Consider the following 9987-nt stretch of genomic DNA (forward strand, 5'->3'; position numbering starts at 1 on the left):
GTAGTGTGGACTGAACTCGGACCTGGGCGTTATCCCTCAGCTTTTCAGCTCAGGGTTAGGGCAGTAGCATGTGAGACACAATGCCATTCCCAGCTTTTTCTGATCATGTGTTGCTGAGGAATTGAAACCGGGACTCATGTATGCAAGGTAACACTCTCCCAATGAGCCACCTTCCCATCCCCTTAAAGAATACTATTGATTAAATGGAATCCTCACTAAATACCTGAGAATCTCTAGGAAGGTAGTATATGTCATTGAATAACAGATAGACATCACTGGCAATATCTACATATCTAAATATATATTTGTATACCACTGTCTGCATAGAAAGGTATTGCTACTTTGGCCAAACCTGTGTCTCCATCCTAGGTCCTGGGATCCACCTGGCATCTGAATGTGCTAGAGGCTGCTGTGCTGACACTCACCCATTTGTGAATGGGGCCTCTAGGCCCTCAGTTCAGTTCCCAGCATTGCTAAAAATGTCTTCCTGGAGTCAGATTGCAAGTATGATACCTGTTTTCCTTTTCTGTGCAAGTGCTGGGTGTCAGGTATGATATTTATAATATGTCTGCAAAGCTACCTGCTATGGAATAGATTTGAATGAATGTAATAAATGTAATAGGTGTACTCACAGTCCATAAAATAAATTGTAAACAAATAAATATATAATAAAATATAATTAATCATTCCAACAAACAAGATATAGACTGAATGTATGGATGTAAGTATAAATGATAAAATAAAAATGGCTATAAATGTTATGTTCTCCCGGGGGGGCTTGAATTCAGGCCTAGGGAACAGGCCTGAATTGCTTGCATTCAAGGGAGGAGATCTTCCTTTCCTCCAGCTCCCTCAAGTGCATCAGAGTTACCTAGATCCCAAGGTGACATCCCTGGCATGGCAGACAATAAAATGGCACGAAATCCAAGACAGGGAGCTTCAATAGTGTTGTTAATTAATTAATTAATGTTTGCCAAGCACAGGGTTTGCACTCAGGTTTTGGCAACTCCTCGTCATTTTCCATCACCCTAGGCTGGGATAGTGCAGCCTTTGGACCCACAGCCCATCCTGTGGTCCTAGACCTCAGGGGCTCACAGGAAAAGAAAATGAAAACAGCATCAAAAAAAAGCCACAAACCAAGGATGGTCAGCAGTTTCTGTTTTCCTTCCTTGCACGTTGACAATCCTGGATGTGAATGACATGGCTGAAACCTGTAGGTCATCTGGTATTTCTGAAGGCTGACTCTATCAGCGAAGCCATAGGCCAATGTGGACACTAGGCCCTGAGTTCGAATCCCGGTCATGCCACTTACAAGGGGCTGAAGAGCCTAAGAAAATATTCTTGTCCATAGGAACACCAGAAGAATGTGGTTAATGTCATGGTTGGATGAGTAGTCCATCAATCTGTCTTGCTTAAAATTAGACCCAATAATCACTGGACAGGGATTGACTTTAATTCATAGTATATTATGTATTAAAAGAATACTATTGATTAAATGGAGTTCTCACTAAATACATGAGAATCGGTAGGAAGGTAGTATATGTCATTGAATACTAGATAGACACCTCTGGCAGTACCTAAATATCTAAATTTATATTTGGGCTGGAAAAGTGGCTCCGTTGTAGAGCTCTTACCTTGCATGCCTGAGATCCTGGGTTCGATTCTTCAGCACCACATAAGCCAAAAGGAAAAAAACCGGAAGTGGTGCTGTGGCTCAAGTGGTAGAGTGCTAGCCTTGAGCTGAGGTCCAGCACCCAGGCCCAAAGTTCAGGCCCCATGAACAGACACCAAAATAAATACATAAATTTTATTTATTTATATATCTCCATCATCATAGAAAGTTACTGCTATTTTGTCCAAACCTGGGGCTTGATCCCAGGTCCTGAGATCCACTTGGCAGCTGAATGGGCTAGAGGCCGCGGTGCTAACACTCACCCATTCATGAATTCGGCCTCTCAGGCATTCACATCAGGTCCCATTATTGCCAAAAATTTCTTCCTGGTGTAATATTTCAAGGGTGACACCTGTTTTCTTTTTCTATACAAGTTCATAATATGTCTGCAAAGCTACACACTATGGAATAGATGGGAATAAATGTAATAAATGTTATAGGTGCACTCACGGTCCATAAAATAAATGCTAAATAAATAAATAAATGATAAAATATAATGTATCACTCAAAAAACATGATATAGACTGAATATATTGATGTAAGTAGAAATCATATATTTAACATGTCTATAAATGTTATGGGATGCTTGAATTCAGGCCTAGGGAAGAGTTTAGTTCATGCATGATTCTCATAGGAAATGATAGGCAAGATGTATGGCACAACAATTATTTTTAATTAAGAGTTCATGTAGTGTGACAATAAGAATCACATTCAGGAAATGGAGGCATTGGGAAAGATCCAAGAATCGGTACTTAAATGGTAGATAGGATTTGAACACAGCTCGCTACATCTCCTACTCTATCCAAATAGGTAATTAGCATACTAGCTTCAGCTTATGAATGGATGAATATTGTGCCCCATCCCCACCCTGGGGCTCAATCTCAGGTCTGGGGATGTCTTAGCTCCTTAGTGGCTCACAAGCTGATGGGCTCATGTGGACCCATTTGGCTGTTGGGCTTCCTAGACCCCAAGTTCAAATCCCAGCACTACCAAAAGGTTTATCTTGATGTGAGAAGCCAATTCTTGCACCTGTTTTCCTGTACTGTGCAAGTGCTGGGTCTCAGCAAGAATCAAGAAACATTGGCAACTCTACACCCATGAGAATAGGTTGTCATCCATGTCAGCACAGTTTTATATGTCATTCTATGCTCAATAAAATACACAATACATCCTTGAAAAAGACACAAAATAAAAAGAATAACTACACTGAATGCAAGATACATACCACACCTGTACGTAAATAGAGATCCTATGTTTAAAAGAGCTGGGCTTCTTATTTTGTCCAGTGCTGTGACTTCAGATCAGGCCCCGGACTAGGCCTGACATTCTAGTCTTCAAGGATGGTGAGCCTCCCCTTCCCCCACAGTGCAACAGAGTTACCCATACCTGAGTTCAAATCCCAGCACTGACAAAAGATTCATCCTGATGTCAGAAGCCAGTCGTTGTACCTGTTTTCCTCTCCTGTGAAAGCCTGGGTCTCAGCTAGGCTGGAGAATGAATGCATAGGCAACCCTGTAACCATGGGAAAAGTTTGTCATCCATGTCAGCACAGTTATAGCTGTCACCATACTCAGTAAAATACACCATACCTCCATGAATTAGACACAAATTAAGGAGAAGTGCACCGAATGCAAAATGATGACCGCACATGTATGTCAATATAGATCCTGTGTTTTAATTATGAATTTAGGATTATCCTGGCCCTCCCTGGGGTTCAATGTCAGGTCCTGGGAAAGGTCTAGCTCCTTAGTTGCTCACAGGCTGGTATCCTCACCTAGATCTTTTCGCCAATTTGCCCTGCTGGGCTCTGAGTTAAAATCCCAATACTGCCAATAGATGAACTCTCATGTGAGAAACACATCGATCCACCTGTTTTCCTATGAAAGTCCAGGTTCTCAGGGAGGATGGAGAATGCTATATAGGCAACTCGATAGCCATGGGAATAGGTGGTCATCCGTTTCAGCACAGTTATGTCTGTCATCATGCTCAATAAAATACAAAATGCATACATGACTAAGACACACAATAAAAAGAGTAACTATACTGAATGCATGAGGCATTCCACACATGTATGTAAATAGAGATCCTATATGTAAAATAGGTGGGTATATTATTTTTGCCTATACTGCGGCTTCAATTCAGGCCCTGTGACTTAGCCTGATATTGTAGTCTTCAAGGATTGTGAGCTTCCCTTTCCTCCACAGTGCTATAGATTTACCCAGACCTGAGTTGGAAACCCAGCAGTGGTAGAAAAATGGTGCGAGTTCTGAGCCAGAGTGTTTATCATTATTATTATTATTATTATTATTATTATTATTATTATTATTATTATTATTATTATTATCATCATCATCATCATCATCATCATCATTATTATTATTATTACTATTATTATTACTATTATTATTTGCCAAGGAAGGCATTTGAACTCAGTTCGTGGTAACTCTGCCTCAGCTTCAATCACCTCAGGGTGACAGGCTGCCATGGGCCCATAGCCAATCCTGGGATGCTAGGCTTTGAAATCTTGCAGGAAAACACACACACACACACACACAGAGAGAGAGAGAGAGAGAGAGAGAGAGAGAGAGAGAGAGAGAGAGAGAGAGAGAGAGAGAGAGAGAGAGAGAGAGAGAGAGAGAGAGAGAGAGAGAGAGAGAGAGAGAGAGAGAGAGAGAGAGAGAGAGAGAGAGAGAGAGAGAGAGAGAGAGAGAGAAGCCACGGGATGGATTTTTTACATTTTTTTCCCTTTCTATGGTGACCATCCTGGGTCTGAATGACATGTCTACAAAGGGTACTTCACCGTGCATTGGCAAAGACTAGTGGGCTATCAGGGAAACCATAGTCCCCTGCAGCAATGTAGGCCCTGAGTTTAACTGTTGGTCCTGACACCTACCAATCGGGGGATTTCCCGAGACTTATTCCTATGCATCGGAATACCGATGGAATGTTAACAAACTATGATTGAGAAGTTTCTGCATGCATAGGTCTAGTCTAAAATTAGACACGTTGATCTTATTGAATAGTTTATTAAGCATGAAAAGAATCCTATTCCTTCAATGGCGCATAATAACTACCTAAGAGTTGGTAGGAACGTAGTTGATGTCATCGAATGCTAGGTAGATGTCTCTGGCACTCTATACAAATATATATTTATTGGTATACTACCACCTGCCTATCCATGTATGGCTATTTTGTCCACCCCTGTGGATTGATGTCAGAGTCTGGGAACTGCCTGGCAGTTTCCTGGGCTAGAGGTTGTTGTTTTGACACACCCATTCATGAATTGGTTCTGCTAGGCCCTGAGCTCAGATTCCAGCACTGCCAACAATTGGATCGTGGAGTAAGAAGCCAAGCGTGATGTAGAGAGCTGTGAGAGGCCGCACCTGGAAGATGGTGCCGGCTTCCGCCCTCCGCCTTCCCGATGGCGAGTGCTCTCGTGGTAAACAACTCCTGATATGGCTAAGGCAAAGAATCTGGCTTGCTTCCGCGCACCTGAACCTATTGGCGGTTCCCACGTGGTGTATCAGGGTTGGCTACCCAGCGGGTACTTAAGGCTGTGGGGAATTCTCCCCGGGGTTGGGGTCACAAGATTAAAAAAAAAGGTCCTGAATAAACGGCAGAGAGAAGAGTCCGGTGTCGCGTCTCCTTGCTGGTCGAGGCGGTAGCGACACGTGGTGGCCCGTACGGGGACTCAGCCATAACCCCAACGAGGACTCAGAACTCTCTGCGGTCAGGGTGGTGCACCGGTAAGTCCCCAGGTAAAAGGGGAATCCGCCACAAGAGCGGGGAGTAAGTTCCCAGGTAAAAGGGGAATCCGCCACAAGAGCGGGGGGATTTTTGCTCTTCTCGGTAGATAAAGAGAGAGTGAGAACCCGGGGCTAGTCAATAGAGTAGCCAAAAGTGAAAGTAAAAGTTTGTTTACCAGCTTTAAATGTTTAAAACATGGGCGCTTCTTCTTCGCACCCAATTTTTTTGGCTCTCAATGAGCTACTGCACTCAAAAAAGTTAAAAATAAAAAAGAGTACTTTAGAGAGATTTTTGAATGAATGTGACACCGTTGCCCCATGGTTCGCTGTCTCTGGAAGCCTCACGGTGGCCTCTTGGGAGAAACTAGGGAGGGACCTAGGTTTTGCCTCTGAACAAGGAACGCTAAAGAGCGGAGTGAGACCAATATGGAAACTGATAAGAGGCTGTCTCGAGGACCAGCGTTGCAGTGAGGCGGTAGAGAATGGTCAGGCCGCCTTAGAAATGCTGCAGGAAGAAAGATCAGAAAGGGCAGACAGCGAAAAGGAGGAGAGCAGGGGGGGGTCATGCCCTGATTTTGCCGAACTAGAGACCTCTGAGTCTACAGACTCAGAGGAACTACAATCACTCATAGAACAAATAGAAAAAACAAAGATAAGAAAGAGGAGGAAAGGGAAGGAGAGAGAGGACCCAGATAAAGACGAATGCACGCCCTCCGTGCACCGCCCCACACCTTCGGCCCCTCCGCTCTATGCTGAGGACCCTGGAAGTGGCAGCTCCGGCTGTTCTTTCAGCCCAGGCGTGTGGAAAGCGGTCAGAACCGAGTTACATCTAGCCTGTCCAATATTTCAGGATCCACAGGGACAGCGGTATCATGAACCCTTAGATTTTAAGGTGATAAAATCTTTAGCTGAGTCTGTGCGGACATACGGAATCACGGCCTCCTTTACTGTAGCCCAGGTGGAGGCCCTAAACAGACACTGCATGACACCCAGTGATTGGAGTGGGCTAGCATGAGTTTGTTTGAGCCCAGGTCAGTATTTAGATTGGAAGGCCTTTTTGATTGAATTTGCTAGTGAAGAGGCTGTGGCCAATCAGGCTGGGGGAAACCCAGCTTGGGACAGAGATATGCTGCTTGGACAGGGGAGATTCGCCAATCAGCAGATAGGCTACCCGGTCCAAGTTTATGAACAAATCAATAAAATTGGCATAAAGGCATGGAAGGCCTTACCAAATAAAGGCGAGGTGAGTGGCAATCTCACCAAAATCCTGCAGGGCTCTATGGAGCCGTTTTCGGAATTTGTTGCTCGTATGGTCGAGGCCGCTGGCAGAATTTTGGTGACCCAGACGCAGCCATGCCATTAATTAAACAGCTTGTTTACGAGCAGTGTACTAAGGAATGCAGAGCCGCCATAACCCCATATAAGAATAGGGGACTAGAAGCATGGATGAAAGTTTGCAGAGAGCTGGGCGGACCACTAACTAATGCTGGATTAGCTGCTGCTGTGGTGCAATTAACCCAGAAGAAAAGGGCTGGAAAGGTGGCTCAGTGGTAGAGTGTTTGCCTTGCATGCATGAGGCCCTGGGTTCGATTCCTCAGCACCACATAAGCAAAAAGAAATGAAAAAAGCCGGAAGTGACGCTGTGACTCAAGTGGTAGAGCGCTGGCCTTGAGCTGAAGAGCTGAGGGACAGCGCCCAGACCCAGAGTTCAGGCCCAGGAAAAAAACCTATTCAAAAAACGCTGCAAATTTGTCTAAACAGTTGTCTAGTTATCTTTTAGGTAATTGAACTGGGGAGTTCGACAGCCTGATGGAACAGCTCAGGGTTGCCATCGTCATGGTGAACTCGACCCAAGTGGATGCCGGATTGGCGGAGGGGTTATCTTCATGGATCTCCGCTGCTATGATTCATCTCAAGGAGGGGGCGGGTTTGGGAGCCCTGATAGGCCTCCTGGTGTTAGCCTCCTTGGTATGTCTGTGGTGCATTTGCCAAATTAGAGGTTCTCAGCGTCGCAGTGCAGCCATGATTATCCAAGCCTTTACAGTCATTGGAGCAGGTCAGTCCCCCTAAGCGTGGCTTGCCACCCTAAAACAATGAACACAGATTGCAAAGCCAAAGTACTGCAGTCGAGAGGCATGAGTTTTGCCCTCGAGGAGAGCATGTTTGATTGCACACGGGTTCGATTCGCCTTTTCCCGTCCTTGTGAAAAACGAATCAATGGACAGGCTGAGTCATCCCTAGAGAAGGTACCCTCTGGGAGAAGGCTTGTATGCAGTCCTTGCAATTGCACAACAGGGATCAGACCTCTGTTCTCATCTGTGTTCTTTAAACAAAAAAGGGGGAACTGTAGAGAGCTGCGAGAGGCCGCACCTGGAAGATGGTGCCGGCTTCCGCCCTCCGCCTTCCCGATGGCGAGTGCTCTCATGGTAAACAACTCCTGATATGGCTAAGGCAAAGAATCTGGCTTGCTTCCGCGCACCTGAACCTATTGGCGGTTCCCACGTGGTGTATCAGGGTTGGCTACCCAGCGGGTACTTAAGGCTGTGGGGAATTCTCCCCGGGGTTGGGGTCACAAGATTAAAAAAAAAGGTCCTGAATAAACGGCAGAGAGAAGAGTCCGGTGTCGCGTCTCCTTGCTGGTCGAGGCGGTAGCGACAGCGTGACACCTGTTTTCCTTTGCTCTGAGCGTTCTGGATGTCAGACATGATTGAGAACACTTCTACAAATCTAAATACTATGTGATAGTATGTCATCAAAATAATAAATGGAATGCGTGTTATCACAGTGAATAAAATAAATGGTTAATGAATAAAACAGAAATACAATAAATAACCGCAACAAACAGGATATGTACTGAACATCTATAAGTAAGTATAAATCTTATCATTACAATATATATAAATATTATGTTTCCCAGAGCTGGGACTTGAATATAAGCCTAGGGAGCAAGCCTGACTTTCTTGACTTCAAGCAAGGTGAGCTTCTCCTTTGTCCACAGTGCTGCAGTTACCCAGACCCTGAGTTCAAATCCAAAGCCTGGCAGAAAAAATGGCACCAATTGCAAGCCAGGGAGATTATTTATTTATCTATCTATCTATCTATTTATTTATTTATTTTGTGTGAAGCAAGGTCTTGAACTCAGGTCATGGCAACTCTGCCTCATCTTCCATCACTCTAGTCTGGAGTGCAGCCACTGGAAACACAGGCAATCCTGGGATCCTAGACCTCCAGGCCTTGTGGAGGGGAAAAATGCACAGAGAAGAAGTGGTGGGATGAAGTTTTAACATTTTGCACCATGACCATTTGGGTCTGAATGACACAGCTCCCAAGGGTACTTCACTTTGTATTGCTGAAGGCTGGCAGGGTACTGGGGAAGACATAGTCCTGCACGGCAATATAAGCTTAGAGTCGAATCTAAGTCATGTCACTTCCGGATGGTGGGAGATCCTAAGAGACCCATTCCCATTTATAGGAATAATGATTGAATGTTGTAGGTGTCACGGTTGAATGAGTTGCTCATGAGTGATACTCATATAAAATTAGACATTATGATTTCAGTAGGCTGACTAGTTTTATTTAATATGAAGCATTAAAAGACTACTATTTTTGGAAGTGGCTCTGTGGCTCAAGTGATAGAGTGCTCGCTTTGAGCTGAATAGTGCAGGGACAGCGCCAAGCCCAGAGTTTATATTTTTGAAAAGACTACTATTTCTTACAGGGACACATTAATTTCAGAACACTGATTTACTTAATAGTTTATTAAGGATGAAAACAATAATATTAATTATATGGAGACATAATAAATACCCAAGAATTGTTAAGAATGTAGTCTATATAACTGAATAATGGATAGACATCTCTGGCACACTATAAAGATATATATTTATTAGCATACTACCATCTGCGTGTCAATCTGTTTTTATTTTGTCAACCCCTGGGGCTCAATCTCAGGTCCTGGGAAATGCCTGTCAGCTCAGTTTGCCCCAGTATGGCATGCTGACACTCAATCATTCATGAATTTGGCCCTGTAGGCCATGAGTTCAAATGCCAGCACTCCCAAACAAGAAATCATGGAGTAAGAAGCAGATGGTGACACATGTTTTCCTTTTCTGTGAAAGTCCTGTGTGTCAGGTATGAAGTGAAATACATATGCACACCTATATCCTATGTAATCAATATTCTATGTGCCATAATAGTCAATAAAATAAATGGTCACTACATGAACAAAACAAAAAATAAAATGAATAACTACATTAAATGCAATATGGAGTCAATATATGTATGTAAATATAAATCATATACTTAAAATGTACACAAATAGGATGTATTCTAGGGGTGGGGATCAATTTCAGGCTTAAGGAACAGACTTGAATTTCTTGACTTCAAAAAAACAAGCCTCCCCTTGCTACACAGTGCAACAGATTTACCCAGACCATGAGTTCCAATCTCAGTCCTGGCAGAAAAAAATGGTATCTCTGTGTTATGTGATGCCTAATTCTTAGGCATTTCATTATTTCTCCATTTAATGAATGTAAGTTTTTAAATGCTTCATAAAGTATTGATTAAAAT

This window comes from Dipodomys merriami, unplaced genomic scaffold, assembly GCF_024711535.1.
Source record: "Dipodomys merriami isolate MVZ:Mamm:240054 unplaced genomic scaffold, mDipMer1.0.p SCAF_58, whole genome shotgun sequence".
NCBI lineage: Eukaryota > Metazoa > Chordata > Mammalia > Rodentia > Heteromyidae > Dipodomys > Dipodomys merriami.